Below are 27,431 nucleotides of genomic sequence, written 5' to 3'. Positions count from 1 at the left end.
TGCTGGTATATTTCCTTGGGACACATGAGACATGCCTGCCCTTCTGATGGCCCTTCCAGTAGATGACTGATCTTTGTCAAAATCTTCGACAGCGTCCAACAGGATTAAAATCTTTTTTGCTTATGTTTGCTTCTATTTTATAGGTCAGATGTTGGCCAATAACCATTATGTGGGATCTAGGAATCAAACTCAGGTTGCTATACATTCATAGCAAGGGCCTTTGCTGGCTGATCCACCACTTCACTCCACCCTCACCCTTATCTCCATAATTCTTATTAGCAGGATTCAAATTGTTAAGACCTAGGTAAAATAGCAAGTCCAAGATGGAATGTTAAAACGTAAGTATAAATGTTAAGGAAGGCCTAGGTAACTGTTTTCTGGATAGCCTGTCATTTTGTGCTGTTACTAATATTATAATGAAACTTTCTCATGTGTTGCTTCTGCTGTCATTAGGAAACTTGCTAATGCCAAGTTGATTACATATTCTTTTCTGTTCTGTGCCCTTGGAAATCATGATAAAATTCAATAGAACTGCTTTCTCTAGGTACCCACAATAAGCTTGATCCCGAACCAACCACTCAACAACAGCACTTCCGGCACCTGAGTATAAATCCTTATGGTATTCGCTTTTATAAGTTGCCACTGGGATGGACTCAATCATAAGAGAGACATCTACATCTATTTAGATTAAAGCTTCTATTTTGAGTAAGGGTCAAGTAAAGTTTAAGTTGCCAGGACCTTCCTGGGAGCTGACATCCTACTTGGTACAAAGAGACATGTATTTTGGTAACTGTCATCCTGGTTGGCACGTTTAGACATGAAGGTTAGACAAATTCCATCCTGGTTGACAAGTTAACACATGAATGTTAGACGAGGCAAGTCCCTTGCCACAGTTGAATACTCCAACCAATGGGAACAGGACGAGTGTACAACAAAGACATGTTCCTAAGGAAACCCCCATCCCTAAATCCTGATGGGTGAAAATCTTGGCACAGATATTTGTAATCTCAGACTTAAAAAGCCCTACTGGATCTTGACACAAGGTGACAGACTGCTCCCACGTCTGACTGGAGTCCCTGAGCTATCAGCCTTGGGGTATGGTGTTCGATAAACCATTCCTGTTTGCTGAGATCCACCAGTGTCTGAGTGGTGTGTGTGAAGATTCCCAGACACCAACACAAACATTTGAGTCATGGTGTCATTTTACACTCTCTAACTTGCCTTGATTTGTGGGGCAGTTAGCTGTGCACCTACAGGCTGGTCCCTAGTAGAGCACAGACCTTGAACCATGGTGACCTGGTTGGTGGTGACTTCTGCCTGCATGGGACGGCAGGTGTTCAGCCACATCTCCTGGGCCCCTGGCTCCTACTGCAGGCACAGCCTCCCACAGTCACCCTGCAGGGGGGTGTGTGCCTATCAGTCACATAGACAAGGCCCCAATCTCCTGGTATTCTGTATGGTCTCCACCCTGCCAATTACCTGGCCACATCTAGGTTCCTCTCCACAATTACTTGGCAACAGCCAGGTAGATCTGTGTACTCTAAAAGGGGTTATTTGCCCCCTTCTCCCTTTCTTAACCTCTTACCCTCTTACACTCTTACTCTCATGTCTCTCTTATTCTTGCTTCCCACTTTCTCCTCCTTTCCCCATCATCTTCAGCTTTCTCTCCATATGGCCATAGCGAGCCTCCCTGTTTCCTTGCTCTCTTCCTCTCTCTGCCTTTCTAAAATACATGCCTTAAAACCATCGACTGCCTGTTCTTATTGGGACCCGCCTTGATGGAGCAATTGAGCAAGGGAAAACCCTCATAGAAGCATGATAAAGGGGGATGGCATGGGGATTTGCAGAGGGGAAACCTGGAAAGAGTATAAGATTTGAAAATCAAATAAATAAAATATCCAATTAAAACACAGAGTAAATTGGCGATAGGTTAAAAAAAAAAAGAATTTGGGGTCATCTTAATAAGGAATCAAAAGCACCTTAAGAGCACACTTAAAATCTCTAGGATGAAAAGAAGCAAGCACATTGAAGAGGAATAAATGGCAGAAAATACTCAAACTCAGGGCTGAAGTCAACCAAATGGAAACAAAGAGCAAGATACGAAGAATCAAAGAATCCCAGAGCTGGTTCTTTGAGAAAACAGTTAGCAAAACTAACTAAAGGGCACAAAAACAGTACCAAAATTAAGAAAATCAGAAATGAAAAGGGAGACATGACAACAGAAACTGAGGAATTTAAAAACTCAGCCTGTCTGACTACAAAAGCCTATGCTCAACCAACCTAGAAAATGTAGATGAAGAGGAAGATATTATTTTATTTTAAGATTTATTTTGAAATGTATGAGTGCTCTGCTGCATATACACACACGTGCCAGAAGAGGGCATCAGATCCTGTGATAGATTTTTGTGAGCCACCATGCTGCTGCTGGGAATTGGACTCGGGACCTCTGGAAGAGAACCCAGAGCTCCCAACTGCTGAGCCATCTCTCCAGCCCAATACCAAATACCAAACTAAAATCAAGATAAGTAAACTATATAAAAAGTCACATAACCTCTACAGAAACAGAAGTAGTCATTAGAATCCTCCCAACCAAAACCAAAACAAAAAACAAAACAAAAACAAAAAACAGTGAAAATGAGGGCATTGACTCTCTAATCTGGAATGAGTCTGCACAAATCATGTTTGGAACCTTAAAGATGGGTGCTTTAGCTCAAAACCTTAGCAATTCCAGATGCCTCCAAACCTTTTCATCTACAGGTCCATGAAACAAATATTACTGCAAGTTGTGTGGAACTACATATTTTAGGCCCATTGTACCACCGTGCAACAACCCTGTCCAGGCTACTGGACCCTGTCTCCTCAGGTTGTTCCACTTAGGGAACAAAATACCTATAGTCTCGTGCGAGGCTATGCAAGTGCCTGTCAAATACAGATGTGGATGCTCATAGTCATCTATTGGATGGAACTCAGGGCCCCGAATGGCAGAGCTAGAAAAAGTACCCAAGGAGCTGAAGTGGTCTGCAACCCGATAGGTGGAACAACAATATGAACTAACCAGTACCTGTAAAGGGCTGCAATCTATGTGCCGCCACTAGATGGTGCTAAACCTCATTGTGCGCAGCTGTGAGAGCACAGCCAGCTAAAGTCACCAGTCCGTCTCCGAGGCTTTTGCCCAACCCCTGGGGGCTTTAACCTATCCCCAGGGTGCATGAAGATCATGGGTGTTGCTACCAGTCCTAGTTTAGACACGTCACCAAAAGTATTTAAGCCACACACTTTCTGAGCTTTCTTTGTCTACCTCAATATGATATAGAAGTAAAAGTTAACCGTGGAAGAATCTGGTGTGTCCTGTGTTTATTTCCCGCGGGACGGGGATAAGCTCGGGATACTTGGTGCCGAAACCCGGGAAAAAACGCCTTAACAACGCCGGCACCAGAGGAGACCCTTCTAATTGAAGCAGGTTCAGAACCACGGTGGATTTTGGAATTCCGAGAGCATGCTGAATCCTTGTAAGTAACTCTGATCCTTCTTAATCCCTCCCCTTAACTGGAAGGCGGCACTGAAAGCCTTTTGTTCTCATGCTGGCTGTGTTAACTCTATTTCTCCCGGTTTGATCCTGCACTCACCAGAAGTGGCGCTGAAAGAAAAAGTTTTGAATGCTGTTAAGCACGGTCAGACGGACGTATATAAGCCGCAGTGCTCGTCTCATATTTAAGCCTCTCGTAGATAAGGGAGCAGTATGGGAAATTCACATTCTGTAACTACAGCTCTACACTCTGTTTTAAAACAGCGAGAGATAAAAGTTTCTACAAGAACCTTAGAAACGTTCATTAGGGAAATAGAACGTATATCACCTTGGTACGCGTGTTCAGGGTCGTTAACTCTTTCCTCTTGGGAGAAATTAAGGGAAGACTTAGCTAAGGAACAACAGAATGGGAAATTAAAGGCAGGGACCATGCCATTATGGAAACTGGTGAGATCATGCCTGGAGGATGAGAGATGCCGTCCAGCAATAATAACAGGGCAGGCAATATTAGAAGAAGCACAGGACAGCATGGCAGAAACGGAATGGTGTGAAAGGTTAGGAGCTCCAAAAAAGGAAAATGTGCACAAAAGAAAAAAAGCCCTTCCAGAGACCTTGAGTCAGAGGAAGTGAAAAATTTGAGGATAAGTCCTCAGGGAGAGAAAAAGGAAAAGGAGAAAGTTCAGAAAAGGAAAAGCCTTTATCCGGTAAAGGAACTAGAGGCTTTGAAGCTTGATAGTTTAAAAGCAGATGAGCTTAGCTCCTCTGAGGAAGAGGAGTCACATTATGAGGCAGCTCATTATAAAAAAGAAAGATACCATCCAGAGGAAAGGCGAGTAAAGAAATCAGAGAAAAAATTAAAAGTTACTGGAGACACAGAACAGGCCACCTCTGGGCCTTCTAGTCTCAATACACCTCCACCTTATGTGGAGAAATTTTATTCTGATTCTTTTCTTTCAAAGGAGGAAAAGAAAAAATTATATCAGGCATTTCCTGTTTTTGAAGCTGCAGATGGAGGGCGAGTACATGCCCCCGTGGAGTATACTCAGATAAAAGAACTTGCTGAGTCGGTTCGCAATTATGGAGTTAGTGCCAACTTCACTATCTCCCAAATTGAAAGATTTGCTACTTTAGCCATGACCCCAGGAGACTGGCAGACAACAGTGAAGGCTGCACTCCCTAATATGGGGCAATATATGGAGTGGAAAGCGTTGTGGCATGATGCTTCTCAGACACAGGCCAAAGTCAATGCCACTGCTGAAGGCAATCAGAGAAATTGAACATTTAAATTATTAACAGGACAAGGGCAATATGCTAATAATCAGACGAATTATGATTGGGGAGCATACAATCAAATCTCCACTGCTGCCATTAAGGCGTGGAAGGCACTTTCCAAAAAGGGAGAGTCTGGAAGATACTTGACAAAAATTATACAAAATCCTCAAGAGTCATTCTCAGACTTTGTAGCTAGAATGACAGAGGCAGCAGGCAGAATTTTTGGAGACTCTGAACAGGCAATGCCTTTAGTGGAACAGTTGATTTATGAGCAAGCCACTCAAGAATGCAGAGCAGCAATTACACCTAGAAAGAGCAAAGGACTGCAAGATTGGTTAAGGGTATGCCGTGAGCTTGGAGGCCCCTTATCTAATGCAGGGTTAGCGGCTGCCATCCTGCAAGGCCAAAGGCGTTCAGATACAAATAGTAATACAGGGTCTGCTATAACTGTGGCAAACCAGGGCATATGAGAAGAGACTGCCAGGCACTCGTAAAAGGGAAAGTGCTAGGGCTATGTACCAGGTGTGGAAAAGGCTATCATCGAGCCAGTGAGTGTCGTTCAATTAAAGACGTCAGAGGCAGATTTATTCAGTCTGGACCTCAGGCAGAAAGAAGTGAAGACAATTCAAAAAACGAGTTTCTGGGCCCCAGGTCTCAGGGCCCCAAAACATATGGGATCCCAGCTCACAACAGGCGGACACTACAGTCCACAGAGCTGCAGAAGTCTCAGCAAGAGTGGATCTCTGTGCCATCACTCGATTCATGCTGACACCCTCAATAGGGATGCAGCCCATTCCCACTGACTTCAAAGGGCCTCTGCCATCCAGAAGTGTTGGCCTAATACTGGGCCAGGCCTCCTTGGCTTTGCAAGGCCTCATTATCCACCCTGGAGTCGTAAATCAAGACTATGAGGGGGAACTTCAAGTTCTTTGTTCCTGTCCTCAAGGTGTTTTTTCTATAGCACAAGGAGATAAAATAGCTCAGCTAATAATCTTGCCAAGCCTACATGGCTACTCCCCCTCCCCTGGTGTCCTTCAAGCTGCTAGAGAAATTGGCTCTGCTAAAAATGATTCTGCTTACTTAATAATGCCTCTTGATTCCAGGCCAGCTTTAGAGTTAGTTATAGAAGGGAAACACTTCAAAGGGATTCTAGATACAGGAGCAGATAAAAGTATCATCTCTTCCCACTGGTGGCCAAAATCTTGGCCCGTTACTCAGTCATCACATTCTTTGCAAGGGTTAGGCTATCAGTCCTGCCCCACTATCAGCTCTCGAACTCTGAGCTGGCAAGCACCTGAAGGTCAAACGGGAAGGTTTACTCCCTATGTCTTACCACTCCCAGTTAATCTTTGGGGGAGAGACATTTTACAGGCACTAGGAATAACCTTGACTAATGAGTACTCACCACAAGCTGTTCAAATGATGAAGAAAATGGGCTATAAAGAGGGAAAGGGATTAGGGAAAGGAGAGCAGGGTAGACTTGAACCTATTCCTCAAGAGGGTAATAAAGGAAGACAAGGCTTGGGTTTTTTCTAGAATCAGCTGTTGAGGGTTCCATGCCCATACCATGGATTACAGAGGAAATTGTATGGGTTCCTCAATGGCATCTATCCTCTGAAAAATTAGAAGCAGCCACAAAACTAGTCTCTGAACAGCTACGCTTAGGTCATTTAGAACCCTCTACCTCACCCTGGAATACACCCATTTTTGTAATTAAGAAAAAATCTGGCAAATGGCGTTTATTACATGATCTTAGAGCAATTAATCCACAAATGCGCCTGTTTGGATCAGTTCAGCGAGGGCTCCCATTGCTCTCCGCCCTACCTAAAAATTGGGAAATTATAATTATAGATATTAAGGATTGTTTTTTCTCTATACCTTTATGTCCTCAAAATAGGCAAAGATTTGCATTTACCATCCCAGCCATTAATCACTTAGAGCCTGATCATAGGTACCAATGGAAGGTCTTGCCTCAGGGGATGGCAAATAGCCCCACTATGTGTCAGCTGTATGTGCAATTGGCACTTAAGTCAGTTAAAAATCATTTTCCATCGATTCTTCTGATAAATTATATGGATGACATACTGATATGTCACAGAGATTTACAGTTATTACAAGAAGCATATCCTATATTAATAAAAACATTAGGGAAATGGGGACTGCAGGTAGCCACTGAAAAGGTGCAAGTTGCTCAAATAGGAGCCTTCTTAGGGTCACTCATTTATCCTGACAAAATTGTTCCTCAAAGATTAGAGATTCGCAGAGATCATTTACACACCTTAAATGATTTTCAAAAATTATTAGGAGATATAAATTGGCTAAGACCATTTTTAAAGATTTCCTCTGCTGAGTTAAAACCTTTATTTGACATTTTGGAAGGAGAGTCTCATATCTCCTCCCCTAGAGCCCTTACTCCTGCTGCAAATCAGGCCTTGCAGACAGTAGAAAAAGCTTTGCAAAAGGCTCAATTACAACGCATTGATGAGTCACAACCTTTTGATTTGTGTGTCTTTAAGACAGCCCAGTTGCCAACCGCAGTCTTGTGGCAAAACGGACCTTTATTATGGATTCATCCAAATGCATCTCCTGCTAAAATAATAGATTGGTATCCCAATGCAGTTGCACAACTTGCACTTCGAGGAATAAAAGCAGCTATTACTTATTTTGGACAAGATCCTAAAATCCTAATTGTACCTTATACTGCTGCACAGGTTCAAACCTTGGCAGCTACATCTGATGATTGGGCAGTTTTAGTCACCTCCTTTTCAGGACAGATTGACAACCATTATCCTAAACATCCAATTTTACAGTTTGCTCTAAATCAAGCTATAGTGTTCCCACAAGTAACAGCTAAGGACCCACTTACAGATGGGATTGTGGTGTACACTGATGGATCAAAAACTGGTATAGGTGCTTATGTGGTTAATAATGAGATAGTAACTAAGCAATATAATGAGACCTCACCTCAAGTTGTGGAATGTTTAGTGGTACTAGAGGTTCTTAAGGCATTCCCAGGACCGCTTAACATTGTATCAGATTCCTCCTATGTAGTAAATGCAGTTAACATTCTTGAGACAGCTGGGGTAATAAAACCCTCCAGCAGAGTTGCCAATATTTTTCGACAAATACAGTTTGTTTTATTAAATAGAAAATTCCCTGTTTATATTACTCATGTTAGGGCACACTCAGGCCTCCCTGGTCCTATGTCTCTGGGAAATGATTTAGCAGACAAAGCCACTAAGGTTATAGCTATTGCTCTGTCTTCCCAGGTAAAAGCAGCAAAAGAATTTCATAAGCGCTTTCATGTGACAGCTGATACTTTACGTCGCCGCTTTGCATTAACTAGAAAAGAAGCTAGAGAGATTGTTACTCAATGTCACAATTGTTGTGAATTTTTACCTGTCCCTCATGTGGGGATAAACCCTCGTGGCGTCAGGCCATTACAGGTCTGGCAAATGGATGTCACGCATATTTCCTCCTTTGGGAGAAATCAATATTTGCATGTTTCTATTGACACCTGCTCTGGTGTAATGTTTGCAACACCTTTAACAGGTGAAAAAGCCTCTCATGTTATACAACATTGTCTCGAGGCATGGAGTGCTTGGGGAAAACCCAAACTCCTTAAGACAGACAATGGACCAGCTTACACCTCTCAAAAATTTCAACAGTTCTGTCGCCAGATGGAAGTGACTCATCTGACTGGTCTTCCGTATAATCCTCAAGGGCAGGGCATTGTAGAACGTGCCCATCACCCTCAAGTCCTACCTTATTAAACAAAAGGGGGGAGTCCAGGAAGTTCTATCCACAGTGCCAAGAGTAGCTGTTTCTATGGCACTCTTCACTCTTAATTTTTTAAACCTTGATGCTCAAGGCCATACTGCGGCTGAACGTCACTGTTCAGAGCCTGACAGGCCAAAAGAGATGGTAAAATGGAAAGATGTTTTGACTGGTCTCTGGAAAGGCCCGGATCCTATATTAATAAGATCCAGGGGAGCTGTTTGTGTTTTCCCACAGGAAGAAGACAACCCATTCTGGCTGCCGGAACGACTGACACGGAGAATTCCGACACCTGAAGATGACTCACAGATGGATCCCTTGGAAACTACCTCTAGTCCTCGTGCTACCTCTGTAGATTTGGGTTCCTAGTATATTTGGAGAGTATAGATGGGCAATTCTGTCTGCTTTCCCTAAGCCCATGCCTGTCCGTCATAATACAGCTGTTTTTCCCAAGTTTTTTACGACCAATAAAACTTTAGGCCTGCCATACCTACCATTTGACCCTATCTGGGCACCATTGGGAGAAAAACGCTCTTTAAGGGAACGAGGTTCTCTCTGTTTCCAAATTTATGAATTAGGAAATTGTATCAGACTCACCAGCCGAGCTTTGGGAATGTTTTTTAAGTATCGAGGAGGCGTGGTGAAAATAACCCAAGACACTTCCAACAGAGATATTACCCTTACAAATCGGACCTTCTGGCATGAGGCAACTTGGGTTAATGGTACATTTCTACCACCTAACTTTTCAGACAAAGAACGTCCCAATCAACCAAAAATGGCTCCTCATTGTAGCTTGGAAGATGAAGGGCTGATCCTGCCTTGGTCTGATTGTCAATCCTCTGTCACTCGTTGGGCAGATCAGAGTAAAACTTTTTCCTTTTCTCCCAACATGATAGATGACCCAGAGCAAAAATATGTTATGAAAAAGGGACTTTTCATACAGGACTTTAGAATGCATCCTTTTCATAAATGGGTACTTTGTGAGATTAATGGTAGCTGTACAGATCTTAATCCCTTGGTTTTCCTCCAAGGAGGAGCTGCTGGAAAAGCGATTTTTAATGGTATTTCAAAATTTCCTCAGTTTCATCAAGTTCTGTTACCTGATAGAACCATTTATCAAAATTCTACTACTGAAATCACTGGATTTAATAAGACACTGATAAAGCAGACTAATTATTTACCTACTCCAGTTTGTGTGTACACCCCTTTCTTGTTTATTCTTTCTAATGGTTCCTTTAAATCCTGTACTAATGAAACCTGCTGGATGTCACAATGCTGGAGCCTTAAGTGGGCCAGCCGTGCAATGCTTGCCAAGATTCCACGATGGGTTCCTGTCCCCATGGAGATCCCTTCCACCATAACCTTACACAGGCAAAAGCGAGACTTTGGTATCACTGCAGCCTTTGTGGTGGCAATGGCTGCCAGTGCGGCGGCAGCTACAGCTGCTGAAATTGCTATGGCAACATCAGTCCAGTCAAGTACAACTGTCGAGCAGTTGTCCTCCTCTGTAGCAGAGGCGATCGATCAAAATTCAGTGCTCAGTGCCCAATTAAAAGGTGGGCTAATGATAGTGAACCAGCGCATTGACCTGGTGGAGGAAAGGCTGGAAATTCTGCTCCAATTGGCTCAGCTTGGCTGTGATAAGAAATCAGGAGCCTTATGTATTACTAGTGTCCAATATGAAAATTGGACACATGCAGCTAATCTATCTAAAGAATTGTCTTTGTTTCTTACAGGAAACTGGTCTGAAGGATTTGACGAAAAGCTTGAGGCGCTACGTACAGCAGTGATGACGATTAATTCTACTCGCGTGGACCCATCATTGATCGATGGAATCAAAGGACTTTCTTCCTGGATGTCCTCTACATTCTCACATTTTAAAGAGTGGGTGGGAGTGGGCCTGTTTGGCGCAACCCTGTGTTGTGGACTAGTGTTTCTTCTATGGCTGGTATGCAAACTCAGATCTCAACAGAAACGTGACAAGGTGGTAATTGCTCAAGCACTTGCTGCCATAGAGCAAGGCACCTCCCCTGAAATTTGGCTATCTATTCTCAAGAATTAGTTGGCATTTGAGTTCTCTGTCTTTGCATCCCACAAAATTGTGGATACATTGCATTGAGATGAGAGAAACTCAACGATCATTGATCAGTCCGTGCACATTGCTGAGGTTTCCTCATTGCATGTGATAAGGTGATCATGATTTCCCCACTAATTCATTTTTGGCTGGCCTCTTTTGTAGAGTTCACCCTAGGCCATTTAGCAGTTATAGTCACACAGCACTGTGGTATCCAAAGACGGGCAACTTTCCTCATGCACAGACCAACCTAAGACAATGGGGCCCGGTGGTGATAGGGTTACCCGATAACGGGTAAGGCTGTGACATTGGAGGAACAACCTAAAACAGGGGCCACAGCAGATGGACGTAACTACATAGGCCTAGACCAGCCTCATTTTAATAAATTATAGAGGGGGAGATGTAAAGGGCTGCAATCTATGTGCCGCCACTAGATGGTGCTAAACCTCATTGTGCGCAGCTGCGAGAGCACAGCCAGCTAAAGTCACCAGTCCGGTCTCTGAGGCTTTTGCCCAACCCCTGGGGGCTTTAACCTATCCCCAGGGTGCATGAAGATCATGGGTGTTGCTACCAGTCCTAGTTTAGACACATCACCAAAAGTATTTAAGCCACACACTTTCTGAGCTTTCTTTGTCTACCTCAATATGATATAGAAGTAAAAGTTAACCGTGGAAGAATCTGGTGTGTCCTGTGTTTATTTCCCGCGGGACGGGGATAAGCTCGGGATAAGTACCCCCAGAGCTCATGTCTCTAGCTGCATATGTAGCAGAAGATGGCCTAGTCGGCCATCATTGGGAAGAGAGGCCCCTTGGTATTGCACACTTTATATGCCCCAGTACAGGGAAACACCAGGGCCAATTATTGGGAGTGGTTGGGTAGAGGAGCAGAGCAGGGGGAGAGGACAGGGAACTTTTGGGATAGCATTTGAAATGTAAATAAAGAAAATATCTAATTAAAAAAAAGAGCTATGTTGGCTACTACTATTTTAGCGAAAGAAGCAGAGACGTTAACTCTGGGTCAGCATCTCATACTTACATCACCCCATGCAGTGAAGGTTCTTCTCAAAGGAACACCAGAACCCTGGCTTATCAAGGCATGTTTGAAAAAGTAGCAGGTCCTTTTCTTGGACTAACCTGGAATCTAGATAGAAAACCCCACTGTCATCAGTCCTGCTACATTCTTGCCAGATGATGACACACAGAAACTCATTAGTAATTATCTGAGTAAAGAAACATGTCAAAAGAGATCTCTCTCTGTAACTCGTGTACCCATAGAAGGAGTTACAGAGACAAAGTTCGGATCTGAGACAGAAGGAAGGTCACACAGAGACTGTCCCACCTGGGGATCCATCCCATAAACAACCACCAAACCCAGACATTATTGTTTATGCCAGCAAGATTTTGCTGACAGGACCCTGATATAGCTGTCTCTTGTGAAGCTATGCCAGTGCCTGGCAAATACAGAAGTGGATGCTCACAGACATCTATTGGATGGAACACTTGGCCCCCAATGGAGGAGCTAGAGAAAGTACCTATGGTGCTGAACGGGTCTGTAGCCAATATGAACTAACCAATACCCCCAGAGCTCATGTCTCTAGCTGCATATGTAGCAGAAGATGGCCTAGTTGGCCATCATTGGCAGGAGAGACCCTTGGTCTTGGGAAGATTATATGCCCCAGTACAGGGGAATGCTAGGGCCAGGAGGTGGAAGGATGTGGGTTGGGGAACAGGGTGGGAGGAGGGTATAGAGGACTTTTGGGATAACATTTGAAATGTAAATGAGGAAAATCTCTAATAAGAAATTAAAAGAAAGAAAGAACAAAAGAAAGAATGAAAGAAAGGAAGGAAGGAAGGAAGGAAGGAAGGAAGGAAGGCAGGCAGGAAAGAAAGAAAGAAAGAAAGAAAGAAAGAAAGAAAGAAAGAAAGAAAGAAAGAAAGATAGATCTGTCTGTTTAAACCTAATAAATATCCCCACATCCCAGGAAATCTTTCAGTTCTGAGGCAATGCTTGGCATTCTGAGGCAATGAGGCATGGTTGGGAAGACCATCTTTAAACATGGATTCAGGGACACAGGGGCTTCAGCAGAAATTGCAACTGAAATGATTTGGACCCCAGACTTATAGACCAAATATATGGTGAAAAAGAAGACCTGTTATCTCATAATCTATGCCTTAGATACTGCACATGTGAATGTTCTGATCTATCAAGAAGGAGGGCTCATCACTGCTGGCAGAAAGAACATTAAAAACAAAGAGGAATTCTTGGCTCTCCTGGAAACTCTTTGCCTTCTTCTAGGAGTTTCTTGGTTTCAATGCTTAGGACATCAGTAGGAAGTAGGAAGCCAAGTAGGAAGGGTCATTCTGCCAGGAAATATTGGCAGGGTTCTGGAAAGTAACTTTCACCAGGGTACCAGACCGGGGTCCAGTATACTTTCTGAGTTGCCCAGAAAAAGGTATGTTATAACTAGACATGACAGCCTGGCCCGATTTATCTAAGCAATATGTCAGGTTTATAGTAAAATAAATGTAAAGACAGACACTTATCCCAGAAGTGGGCACATATGAGGGGCCAAACTATGGTCAATTGTGAGAAACTGACTTCAGTGATGTGGCCTGCTAGGGGAGGATACGAGTCCATGCTTCTTTTTAGTGATACCTTATTTGGGCATGTATAAGTTTTATCCACTAGTCTCAAAGGTCTCAAAGAGTAGCTCAAAAGCTCTTCCAGGCACTGGACCAACAATTTTACCACTCACTTGGAATTGTGTCAGACTATAGCAGAGAATTCATAGCCAAACCTTGTCAAGTAACAGTGGATGATTTATGAATAGATGAGAAACTTCATTGTATATGCAGACCTCAGAGTTCTGCTCACATTCAAATGAAGAATAGTTCATTAATGGAAACGGTACAAAACTCTCAGGAGATTTCCTGGAAGGGTGGATGGGCCTCCTTCTTCCTTGGGCCTTTTGTACCCAATACATGGAGGAATCCATCCCTACAGTATTTGTTTAGAATGCCTCCCCCATTGCTTCCCAATATCAAAGATAATCAGTTAACCGAACTATAACTATTTCTTTTTCATTGTCCAGGTCCTCCTGTTCTCCATAAAGGCTATTCATCAAACTCTTTGAGAAACACAGTGGACATCTGACTTCTCCACCATCATCCTAGCCACCTCTGAGCCTTGTTGTAGTGATACTACTTGGCTGAAAAGGGTAGCCAAAGACAACACAATCAATTTGAAAAAGACTTGCAAGATGTTTCCACTCTTACACCTGAGAGGTTAGGTGGCATTTTACCATGCATTCAGCACACCCAAGTCAAGAAGCTAGAAGCCAGAGATGACAATGCCAAACAGAGACCATCCTGAAATTATGGACCCATTAAAATTGAGGTTTCCCCAGACATGAGCCCTTTCCATTGCCTATACACCATATTGAGTATTAGGTATCTTGTGAATACAGGATCATAGTTTAACCTAGGAATGGAAGAAGGTAGATATTGGAGAAAGGAGAGCTAATGGGACTACAGAGCAGCAATCCAAGACCCCTGTTGACCTTTGCTCACAGATGCCTCCTTTGTCTGGTTCTTTTGGATAAAGAGAGAATGTGAGGTTTTAGCTTTTGAAGAAGGGACATATACTTTACAATTTGATATTCCCCCTGTATCTGAGTTCCTCTATTGCCAAGTACAAGGGAGTTTTCATTGCAAAAAAAAATCTGATTGTAAAACAGAGTTTTTGTGAAAGCATATATCTCAATATATTGAAACAATGTCTCCTCTCAAGGTATGTTCCCACTAAAAAATATAACCCAACATGCAGAAAATTAAATGTGCAGGAGAATGATTTTGGCCTCTGAAAACCAGGGCAACCTGGGGAATTGGACTATATGTTATATGAATGGACACCAGAAGTAGATTTATATTGGAGAACAATCTACCACATGCAAGGATCCTAGAGCTCTTGGTCTTAACGAAGATGAGCTATCCATGTTTAGGCCCTATGAAACTCTCCCCATCCTAAGCACTTAACATGTAGTGAAGCAGAGAGAGCTCTCTAGCTTTGGAAGCAGAAGGTGAAAAAGGGAACCCCTGGGTCAAAAGAGAGAATCCCATTGTTTTTTTGTTTTGTTTTGCTTTGTTTTTGTAATTAAAACTCCCTTGTTCATGGCAATAGGGAATCTCAGGTACAGGGGGAATATCAAATTGTACAGGCACCCCAGAAAAGGGTCTAAATGGGACAAGCTGGTAAGCCAGTGCACCATGGTAGTTCCCAGTGACATCACCAGTAGTCACATCCCTGGACAATCTCTTGTATCCAGGAGAACCCTTGACTCTTCTGTGATGTCACCATTGTTGTGGTGACACCAAAGGCCTGTGGTGTATTCCTTCAGAACCAATTGGTTTCACAGGCAAGCATGTTGTCCATGCAGCTCACGCTATTTTGGAGGGAAAATACAATACACACAGAGACCAGACTTTGGAGGAATGAGGCCGGCCTTCTGTCATCTTGGGAAATGGTAAGAAAGAAATGGTCCTGGAGAAGGCACAGTATGTCCTGGGCAAAGGTTGGGGAGCTACATTGAGGACGTGGGCTTGAGCTGGTCCTTTCAGGAATAGAGCTTATGATTTGGATCCTCAAAACTCTTCAATCGCAGACCCAGAAACAAGAATTTATGATGATTAGTTTGCCGAGAGCCAGGAATTGAGAAACCTGTACTTACTTTGTTGAGAAATTTTAATATCATCCCAAGTGGCAAAAATATGCCCGGAGGAAGCTCTGGGAGGATAACAGAGTGTTGCTCTCAGGATAGAGTGTTGAAGTACTTCTTCCTGTTAGATTTTCCAGAAGGTTATATGAGGATGTGATGGCAAGAATAGAGTGGGCTATTCACCCTGCTCATGAATCAAGGTCTCTGACACTTTGGCATTGAACACACAAGATGTGGACTGATTCACAGTCTGAGGTTAGTGTATTCATGTGGGAGCTCTCATCATGCATTTTAAGAAGCCTGGACAGGTGTTGGTTTATGGGAGATGTTAGGTGTTAGTGTTTATGGTCAAACTTTTTTATGCTAAGTAGAACGGACTACATTGTCAGATAAGAGCTGACAATACCCTCCAATTCTTCTTGCATGGGAGAGCTTATGCATTTCAGGGCTAGGTGAATTGCAATAGGGAGGGAGGAATATGCTTAATGATGGTGATTGGGAACAGGGATCTAGCTGAGGAGCCCAGCCTGAAGATAGCTTTCCTGCTCTTTCAGGGATTCTCTGTGACTCTAGATTTTCCTCTTCCTGAGACTTCTGTGTGGGACAAAGCATGTTGTCTCCATTCCCTGCCCTATTATCTCTACGAGTTTACTAGTGTTGGTCAACCTACATGGTCTGTTGGAAAGGCATCACCCCAAGCCTCCACCACCAATAAGCAGGATCAGAGAATGAAGAGGATGGAGAAGCTCAAAAGGGATCTCCAGAAGATCAAAAATGGGAGAGACAACTCCAGGGAATCCTAGTCAATTACACTAACAAGGATTTGAACAACAGGTAGTCATTATGCCCAGTTCTTTGCTGACTGTCTTGGGCCCTCTCTGTTAACCTCAGATTCCCTCATATCACAGGAGCCTACAACACCAGGCTGTCCACACATCCAAATTCATTTTGCTGAATGGATTTTCAACACAGAACTTCAAGTTCAGATAGGAATGATATGGGTCTTAAGGACTTTTGATTCCTCCAAAAGTAAATCAGAGCCTGTGGTATGAATCTTAGTCTGGGGATAAGGGTAGTATTGTGTGAGTCCTAATTCTGCATTGTAAGAATCCTATACAGCTGTTGGTTTGTGGGAGATACAAGGTCCTCTCTGTTTATGGCCAATCATGATTGCAGTTTACATGGAGGTAATTTGAGTCCAACTAGTCCAGTCAACAGCTGGAGGGACCTGGTCCCACATACTGCCTCTCACGATGACTGGATTGGTTGTAGTTCATCACTGCTTTTCTCAAATTTTGTTCATTATACTCTCAGATAATGTGTGTTTATTTGGAATTCTGATTGTGTTTAATTATGTGGTGTGTGTGTTTGTGTGTTTGTGTGTGCATGTTCCACTTAAAATCTAGAGTAACTGTTTAGTATGCTGGGGCCTGAGATTTTGCTTGACACAGTTTCGAGGCAATAATAATGAAGATGCCAGGGAGCCTCACTTTGAGCAGCACAGCACATAATCTCTGTGCTCACCTTAGATGCACACTGGAAACTCCTGGTGTATGTTATAAAGGCTTTCACCTGTAGAAACTAATTATGTCCTTTGAGAATTTATGTAAGCAATAGAACCAAGGATTGAAAATTTCTTTTCTACAAACAGATGTGCCATCACAGGTCTATAAGGATGACAAACAGAACTCTCCAGTGGAATGGGAACACTCTGGCCGTACAGTCTTATTCTGACAAAGGCTCGAGAATTCAAGATTACGAACCATAAAACTAGAGCAAATCTGTGTGTAGGACACTATTGGCTCATCAAGCCTGGGATGCACCAGGGCATACAGTAGGCACATATTTGTTGTAAGGAATCCCTACAGGAATGAGAAGACATGATGAAGACGCCAAGATCATCCCTCTAAAAATAAGAACTGAGAATGTTAACTCGTCAACTAATGTGTAGAAAAGTCTGTGCATTCCCTTTTAACTTCCAGCTATGCATGTGTTTAAAAAGGAGAATGAGAAAAGGCAAAATAGGGAAATCCCAGCATCTTTAAGAAAACACCATTTTCTTCAATCACAGGAGAGTGGGTTAGGAATGCCTCCCCCACCAACCCCCACAACTCTTCCAGGGAAAACAGAGGCTTTAGAATCTAAAGCACAGACTCACATCTTACCAATGACAGAGGCATTCTAAGTCAGATCATACCAGTCCACAGACACTAAATGATACAATCAGAAAACCTTTTGAGAAGCAATCCCCTCCACCCTACCACCCACTCCTCCTCCCTTTCTTTTCTCAGACAGGGTCTTTTGTAGCTCAGGAGGGTCTTGAACTCTGGATCTTCCTGGTTCAGTGTTCCCAGTACCCCAGCCTTGAGAGACATTTTTCAAAAATGTTTAACACTAGGCATCAGAGTCTAAACTTTGGAACTTCTAAGACTAGCAGAAGCCATTTTACACCTATATAAAAAAGTCACCACTGTGGGTGTGATTGGCAAACACATTCTTGCACATTTCTGCATTTTCTTAAACTTTATTTACATTATGCTCCACCCTTAAAGTTTCCTTCTAATTATCTGCAAGCTGGATAACTATCTCACTCTGTCTCTCAAAAATCCCCCCACGGACTGGAAAAGTTAAGTAAGGGCTGGAGGGACATTTCTGGTTTTGTCCCTAAAAGACACTCAATGCCCCTGGACCCCTTGGGGCAGGCAGAGCAAAAGCTCTTCAGAAAAGCTTGGCTGGTTGGAAGCTTTTTTCTGCCCTGTCTAGCAGGGTCACAGGTTTTATCTGGGGAAACTCAACTCTTAACTTTAGTTGGGCCACCAGCCGCCCTTGCCCAGCACCTTCCTGGACCCCATAGTCAGTGCTCCTGGCTCAACTGACCATGTTGGGGTGCTCCAATTCTCCAGGTGCCTTAGCACTGCTACCTGGTGGATGATGGAGAGTCGCATGCCCTCCTCACTGGTCTGCACTCCCAAGAGCTTCAGAGCCATGAAGTGGCCACCTTTCTTCAGGTCACAAGCCTTGAACCCCTTCCCATAGGCGCCTTCGCCAATCTCTGCCAAGCACTCATACAGCTGATCAGTGCGACTCAGGCTCTCCTTCTCTGTGCTGGCTGCAGGCTGTCGTGGCAGCACAGTGGAACCCGGGTGTACACTGGCTGCCTTACACGCCTTGGGGACGCCCAGAATCGGACTCAAGGCCGCAGGGCTAAACAGACCGACCTCCTCGCCCTAGGGTGCAAACCAAGGTGCAGCTGCCAGGAAACTTGGCCTAGCCTAGTCGCCGCGCCTCGCCTCCACCACAGGAGAGCGCTGATCCCTCCTCTTCCCCCTCCTCAGTGATTGTATAGTCCGCCCACTATCTCTGCACCTAGGAGGAGGAGACCGGGGGACGGGGAGAAAGTGGGATCAGATTGCCCGGGAGACTTCCACCGGGTTCCACCAGCTCCTCTCCTCCTCCCCTCTACTCGCCCTGGCTTCCTAGTCTGGCCGGGTTTCTCGGTGAAAAGCCAAGTTACTTTTTTCCCCAGCAGGGCTCCTGCAGTCTTCTGGAGGAAAAGGTTGCTGGGGCCCCTCGGGGATGAGTACAGCGAGGGAAGAGAGGGGGCTTGCCCAGCAGTCTAGAGTGTGCCCAGAGCGCGGGGGAGGGGAGGCGCTGGGCCCATCAATGTCAATGGCTCAGTATTTATACTGGTATCATTGTTCTCTGCTGCCCTACCTGACTCTGGGGACCTGGTTGTGCGGGGTACGGGGCGACCTGGGATAATTCGGAAGCTGGCATGAAAGCACGGGGTGGGGGGTTCACCTGGGTGGGGCCGCAGAATGGGGTTGGGGCTCCTAGGATGCTGTAACCCAGTGCTGCCAGTATGTCAGTAGGGGTGTCAGACATCTGCTCAGAGATTGCTTCCTTTCTTTCTACTTTCATTTATTTCTACAGGGAGACATTTGAAAGGGACTCGCTCTCACAAATGGTCTTTGGAGTATGGCAAGCTTAGTGGAAGAAGAAATTCTGCCTCCAACTTGGAGGACCTCCCTGGTGGAAACTCAGGGTGGACAGACCATCTGGTAGAGGAGGGCTGGGGCTACTAGAGGTGGGAGAGCAAGGGGCTCTGGAAGGGGAGAAGTGTCCTGCCCCACTACCCCACTTCACACACACACACACACACACACACACACACACACACACACACAAGCAAACTAAGATCCCAAGGGTGTGGGAAAGGCAGGTCCATCACACTTTTGCTTGTCCTGTCCTGAAAAAGTAACTTTGAGACTTTGCTAGCTAACATGGACTGATCCTTAAGTTTTCAACACATGCAAAAGCAACCAACTTTACGACAGTGGGGGTGGGGGCAGTAAACATGGGTCTCTCAGGTGTGAGAAGGGGCGGCCCTTGTGTAGCCACTTCTGAACCGCCTCCTGGTATCCTGGGCTGCTGAATGTTGGTAGTGTTAGAACCTAGTGGGGAAACCCCCACTCAACTCCCCATTCGGTGTGCACCCAAGAATCACGAACAGACTACCATCTTGATGTAAATACATGAGGACGTTTAATTATGGAGCTCCAGACCGACATGCATCCCACACAGGAGATAAAGGATGTCGGCCACGAGGCTCGAAAGCTAGGGGATTTTATGGGGTAAGGGGCTTAGGGATGTGAAATACAGCATAGTGACACACTATTGGCTTATTCAAACATTAACAGAAAGATTACAGGGCATCAGGATTTTGTTCCTGTGGGCTGGGGGCTTATCTTTATTCACATAGCAACCAGTTGATGTATGACTTTACCCAGCATCAAGGGGCAGTAGACAGATGGGAGGTACCAGCCAGATGGTGTTGACCTAGACAAGATAGCCCTGCTTGTACAATCAAGCTGTTCTTAGGAATGTCTTAACAACAGCCCTGTCTGTTCTGCTTTGTTCTCGGCCCCAGGCCAGGGGCTCATAGACAACTCTTTTACATGAATTACAAGATACAAAATCTCATTTTCTTTCATTCCCCTCTTCTTCTACTAAGTAATTCTAATCTTAGAATTTCAGAAGTCTATATCTCTATGCAGAGAATACCGCATTTACTCTATCTTTAACATGGGAACAAAAACAGAATAAGAAGGATTAGTAAACAGAACTAGGCAGGGACCCTTTTAGTGAGGCTTGAGGGTCTGGGCATAATGTAGGTGCACGTAGATCAGATCTCTGGCTGGAACTGGTGAGATGTCTTTGGGGTACCCGGCTCGTTCGCTGTAGCCAATTGTGACCAGCCTTCTTTCTGCACCACCTGCAAGCCTTTTAACTTAGCATACAGATTATTATTACAAAAACAAGTAGGTGTAAACACATCATTTAAGACAGTGATGGGCATGGGAGCCCCATAAAGGATCTCAAAAAGAGTAAAACTGAATCAAGAGGGAGTATTTCTAGTTTTAAATAGGGCAAGGGGAAGGAGCACCAAGTCTGTGCCAGTCTCTATGATTAATTTTGTCAAGGTCTGTTTAGAGTTCTATTCTCTTTTTTCTATCTGTCCTGAGCTCTGAGGTCTGTACACACAATGCAATTTTTATTTGACCTCTAAATACTTGGTCACACCCTGACTTACCTGGGCAACAAAGTCAGGGCCATTATCTGACACTATTGCTTTTGGCACTCCGAACCTTGGAAAATTTTTCTTTAATAATCTTCTTGATGACTATCTGAGCAGTCTCATTTTTACAGGGAAAAGCTTCTATCCATCTTGAGAACGTTCACAAAAACCAGAAGGTATTCATACACATATTTTTCTCAGTAAAGCGATGTCAGGTCTGTCTTACCAAGGGACGACTAGTTTTCTTCCTTCAGTTTCTACTATTTTATACAGGGTTTTTTGTTATTTTTTACCAGTCTTAATTTGTCTATAACTTGATAGTCTTCAGACTGTCAGGATCATTGCTCTTTGGGATGCCTGTCTGGCTGTTAGATCTGCCATCTGATTTCTTTTAGCCACAGAATCTTAGGTCTTTCTCTGCAGATGTCAACAGCTCTCTTTGTCTGTATATTGCTCCGTACAGTGGCAAAAGCATACCTGCTGTCAGTGTAGACTTCCCTTTTGTCATTTATAGAGCTTGTATCAAAGCCACAAGTTCAGCTTTCTGGGCTGAAGTCCCTTCAGGGAGGCTGCTGGCCTAGATCACTTGCTTTCTGTCCACCACTGCACTGCTGTCCCCGCCTTCTGCTTACCTGCAACCGTGAGGCTACTGACATCCCTGTACCAGCTCAAACTCTCAGGCCAAGGCTGATCTGATCCTTCAGATCATTTTGAGTATCAGTTTCTTCTGCCAGAATGTCAGAGCAGAGGTGAGTAGGTGAAGTCTCCGCAGGTTAGCAGGGGGAGCAAAGGTCACTCGTTCAGTCAACAAAAAGCTCTGATAATGTGTCCATCGGTCAGGGGAACAGTTGGATAATGTTTTCAAGAGCATTAGTCAGCCATCAGTCAGGGGGGCTGAACCACACTTTTTGGGGCATGTGCCAAGTTTTGTCTCAGAGTCAATTTATCTGTATCTTTGACCAGAAGCCACTATGTGCAGACAAGCAAGCCATCTTACAGTCACCAGGTCTAATTTTTTACAAGTATGCCACAGGTCTTTTTTAGGGTCTCAATCTCTGAGTAAGAACCTCTTTGGCAATATCGTTGTTCTCAGTCACATCTAGGAGTCCCAAAATTGGGGACAACATTAGGGCAGTCTTAATAGCATCAAAGGCCATCTAAGATTGTTCTTTATTTCTCTATATGAAGGACTGTTTATCTCTTTAATTTAGCAAAACCTGGAATCCACAATCTGCAAAACCCCGCAGTGCCCAGGAAAATTTCTAGCTTGTTTTGCACTGGTTGGTGGGGGAATATGAAACATAGTCTCCTTTCTAGCTGCTTCAACAGGTAGGCCACCGGTCTCTTCTAAGGACTCAGCTTCTGTGTTAGCACCCCTTTTGCTATCTCTTTACTTTTAGCCATGAACAGGTGAAGGGTTTGGTGATGAGGGGGGCTCCTCTTCTTTTTGTTAGGGCAGTCTCTCACCCAGTGCCCTTTTCTTTACAGTAAACACATTGATCTTTAGCCAAAAGCTTTCTTTTGTTGCCAGGTACTAACTTTTCTAGTTTCCCTGACTTTTGTGGCCAGCATTTTATTTCTTTTATCTTTTTTAAATTTTCTGGATTCCTATTTCTTACAGATCATTTCTAACACAATCACAAAAGAACTCAAATGATATGTACTCACTGATAAGTGGATATTAGCCCAGAAACTTAGTATAGCGAGATATAAGGTACAATATGCAAAACACATGAAACTGAAGAAGACCAAAGACCAAAGTGTGGACACTTTGCCCCTTCTTAGAATTGGAAACAATCACCCATGGAAGGAGTTACAGAGACAAAGTTTGGAGCTGAGGCAAAAGGATGGACCATCTAGAGACTGCCATATCCAGGGATCCATTCCATAATTAGCCTCCAAACGATGACACCATTACATACACTAGCAAGCATTTGTTGCAAGGACCATGATATAGCTGTCTCTTGTGAGACTAGGCTGGGGCCTAGCAAACACAGAAGTGGATGCTCACAGCTATTGGATGGATCACAGGGCCCCCAATGAGCGAGCTAGAGAAAGTATCCAAGGAGCTAAAGAGATCTGCAACCCTGTAGGTGCAACATTATGAACTAACCAGTACCCAAGAGCTCTTGACTCTAGCTGCATATGTATCAAAAGATGGCCTAGTCGGCCATCGCTGGAAAGAGAGGCCCATTCGACAGGCAAACTTTATATGCCCCAGTACAGGGGAACGCCAGGGCCAAAAAAATGGGAATGGGTGGGTAGAGGAGTGGGGGGGGGGAGGGTGTGGGGGACTTTTGGGGTAGCATTGGAAATGTAATTGAGGAAAATACGTAATAAAAAAAAAGTCACTCAAAGAAAATACAAACAGTAAAAATCAACTAAACAAAAACATCCAGCAAATTCAGGACACAATGAAAAGAACAAACCTAAGAATAATAGAAAAAGAAGAGGGTGAGGATTAATAGTTCTAAGGCCCAGAAAACATTTTCATCAAAATCATAGAAAAACAAAGTCCTTAACCTAAAGAAAGAGATGGTCATAAATTTCCAAGAAACCTACGACACACCAAATCGATTGGACCAGTATAGAAAATCATCCTGTCACATATTTTTAAAAAAAAACTGTAAATATGCAAAAGAAAGAAAGAAAATATTGTGAGCTCTAAGGGAAAAATGTCAAGTAACATACAAAGGCAGACCTATGAGAATTACACCAGACTACTCAAAAAAGATGATAAAATCTAGAAGATACTGGACAAATGTCATGCAGACCCTAAGAGAACACAAATTCCAGCCCTGGCTCTAATATCCAGTAAAACTCTATCACCATAGGTGGAGAAACTAAGATACTCTGTGAGAAAATAAAATTTAAACAATATCTTTCAACTAATCCAGCACTACAAAGGATACTAGAAGCAAAATTCCAACACAAGGAGTGTAATTATACCCACGAAAACACAAGAAATGAATCATCTCACATGAACCCCAAAGAAGAGAATCTCTTTCACAAAACCACCAGGAAAAACAAACAAACAAACAAACAAAACAAACAAACAAACCGTGGAAGTAACAATCATCTCTCATTAATGTCTCTCAACATCAATGGACTCAATTCCCAAAAGAGGCATAGGCTAAGAAACTGGAAACATAAACAATATCCAGCATTTTGCTGCAGACAAGAAACACACCTCAGTGTCAAACAAATACATTCCTTCAGAGTAAAGTGCTGCAAAAAATGTTTGCAAGCAAATGGTCCAAAGAACCAATTTGGAGAAGCCATTCTAATGTCCAAGAAAGTAGACTTTCAGCCAAAAGTTATCAAAAGAGATGAGAAAGGACACTTCATACTCATCATCCAAGAGGAAGCCTCAATTCTAAACTCCTATGCCTCAAGTGCAACAGCACCCAGATTTGTAAAAGTTATGTTGCTAAATCTCAAAACACAGGTTCAACCACACATAATAATGGCATATTTCATCTCTTTACACTCACCGGTGAACATGCCACCCAAACAGAAATTAAAGACAGACACAGTGTAAGTAAGAGAAGTTATGAACCAAATGAATTTAGCAGATATCGACAGAACATTTCACTCCCAATTTTAAAAAGGATAGGTTCTTGTAAACACACCATGGAACAGTCTATAAAACTGACTATAGAATCAGACCAAAACCAAGTCTTAACAGATACAAGAATATTGAGAGAATAGCATGCATTTTATCATATCGTCAGGAACTAAGACTGGTCTTCAATAACAACAAGAACAACACAAAGCCCACATACTCATAGAAACAGAAAAACTGTCTACTCAATGATAACTTGGTCAGAAAAGAAAGACATTAAAGATTTTCTGTATTCAATGAAAACAAAGAAGCACCATAGTCCATCAATTGGGACACAAAGAAAAGCAGAGTTATCAGGAAAATTGTCAGCACTGAGTGCCTTGGGGAACTGGGGGTAGCAACCAGAAAGTACCAGATGACAAGAAAGCAAGAGCCTCTCAGTACCCCCTCCGGAATGACATTAGCTGAAACACCACACAAACTGGAGGGAGAACCTGTTGAGACAATATCCAGAGGTTAGGCATGGGCTCCCAGTTGAGGGAAAGGGCTAACCTCCCATCTCTAAAATTGTAACCCAGAATTGCTCTAAATTCTAAATTCCTGTCTAAAGGAAATACAGAGACAAAGAATGAGGCAGAGACTGAAGGAAAGGCCATAAAGAGACTACCCAACTTAGGCATACATCCAACATGCAGACACAAAAGCCAGACACTCTTGTAGATGCCAAGAACTGCTTGCTGACAGGAGATAGAGTGATACCGCTGTCTCCTGAGATGCTCTGTCAGATCCTGATCAATATAGATGTGGGATGCTCACAATCAACCATCAGACTGAGAACAGGGATCCCAATGGAGGAGTTAGGGAAAGAACTGAAAAAGCTGAAATGGCTTCATCTGGCATCAGTGGGAGGGGAGACCCTTCATACTGTGGAGGCTTGATGCCCCAATGTAGAGGAATACAATGGTAGTGAGGCTGGAGTGCATAGTTGGGAGGGAGAACACCCTCATAGAGACATGATAAGGGGGATGGCATAGGGTGTTTGCAAAGGGAAACCTGGACAGGGGACACAATTTGAAAATCAAATAAATAAAATATCCAATTAAAGAAAAAAGAGTAAATTGGTGATAGAAAGAAAAAAAAAAGAATTTGGGGTCATCTTAATAAGGAGTCAACAGTACCTTAAGAGCACACTTAAAACCTCTAGGATGAAAAGAAAAACACATTTAAGAGAACTATGGGCTCTATGTTACCCAAAGTTGAGTATTTCAACCCATTAATGCCTTATTAGGCTAAGAGAAACCATGTTGCCATACTTAAAAGTGAATAAAAACATAGATAGTAAATCCCACCCTTCCCAAATCTTACCATTTGACCTCAGATTCCCCTACCCAGTCCTTCCCTCATTCATTACACCTTCCAGACACAGGGAAGTACTCTGCACAACTCTGAGTGAGAATATATCCTGAAACTAAGCCATGCCCAAAATATAGTTAGCAAAACAATGTCAGCAGAGGGATGCACTGTAGGCTTCTGTGTATTCTCATGGTTAAGCCAATATGACAAGTCAGAATCTCCCAGGGCAATAACTCTAAGCAGGAAAAATTAAGAAATCTAATACTTATTTTAAAAATAGTAATACTGTTTATCAATTTGTTGATATAAATAAGAGACATATCTCCACATGGTAGTAGACAGGAGATGAAAAGTCTACTGGACATCGAACAACAGGAAGTATCAGGTTTATTGAGAGACCTAGGCCCAAAGAACTAAGTTAGAGAATGACTACACAAAATCAGATGTCATTAACTTGCCTTACAACATACACACAAAGGTACAGATTGGCGCACAAGCATCCATAAACACACACACACACACACAAACACACACACCCCTAAAATAATAACTGAGCAGAAAACAAGGAGGAATCTGTCATGCTAGAGGAACAAGATAATTTAGACTATGCAGAGCAGATGTTTCAACTGAGAAACATGACTCTGCTATTCTTCCTAGAGAACTAGAAAGCTCTAGAGAACATTCTTCTTGGTCAGAATGGGGGGTATATATGGAGACATTTTTTCATGAAGCCTCAAGACTCTCACATCCAATCTGAGATTGTGAAAAGCGTTTGCTACAACCCTGGTCATCCAGCCAGCTCCAGACTACAAGGCCCAGGAATGACAACTATAACAGCAGTCAAAGAAAATAGGACAGACAAGCTGCTACTCAGGCTCTCTCAGTGTGAATCAAGATCTATGAAACCTGAGCAGACCAATTTGAGATACAGGAAGAAGAGGCGAGACAAAAAATTCCAAAAGGCAACAATGAAATCCACATATTTCTCAATCCCACTAAGCTCTCATCCCTGCAAACTCCTTCCTCCCCGAAATCTCACAAGCTCCCCATAAAACTTTGAAGGCCTTTACATCTTCCTTCAAAGCTCTCTACTATTCTAAAGAAGGGCTCCAACACAGCACCCTTCAAACTTAATATCATGTAGAGTGGTGATGTGTAATCAACTTATCATCCTTAATGAACTGCAGATTTTAGCAGAACAGAAAAATTTGCTTGTCAAACATGCAGTTTCTTGAAAAAGGCTACCTCCACAAAAAGCCTTGTAGATGACCCCATAAATAAACACTTGAAGGAGACGCAAACAAGTGCCTGGATAAGTTGGTGGATTGTTACATTGGATTGTCTATGTTTATGGTTAGCCATGAGGGCAAGCTGCCTCTGATTCACATCATTCTACCTGCTGCTGCTTGGCACTTGTGACAAAGATGTTCTTGCTGGCCTCATTACAGAACCTGTTTTCTTCACCATAGGATGCTTCCTGGTCAGCCTGCTCTACCAGCAGCTTTCTGTTCCCATTCAGCAACATCCTTACTTTTTCCTTCAATTAATTGCAGTCATTCAGGAGGTAACAGT

At 43.3% G+C, this 27,431-nt stretch overlaps 1 long non-coding RNA gene and 1 pseudogene across 1 annotated transcript; one reads left to right on the top strand and one right to left on the bottom strand.

Moving 5' to 3' along the window:
- The first annotated feature begins 15,020 nt into the window (after positions 1 to 15,020).
- On the top strand, positions 15,021 to 17,303 carry Gm41138. Its single transcript, XR_874564.2, has 2 exons — positions 15,021 to 15,171; positions 17,015 to 17,303. It is a non-coding gene; the product is annotated as a predicted gene, 41138 (long non-coding RNA).
- An 864-nt stretch (positions 17,304 to 18,167) lies between these two features.
- Positions 18,168 to 27,384, bottom strand: LOC115488355 (annotated as a pseudogene).
- Between the last annotated feature and the right edge of the window lie 47 nt (positions 27,385 to 27,431).

The sequence above is a fragment of the Mus musculus genome, chromosome 14, assembly GCF_000001635.26.
Source record: "Mus musculus strain C57BL/6J chromosome 14, GRCm38.p6 C57BL/6J".
Lineage (NCBI taxonomy): Eukaryota > Metazoa > Chordata > Mammalia > Rodentia > Muridae > Mus > Mus musculus.
This window is presented reverse-complemented; position numbering and strand designations above follow the sequence as displayed.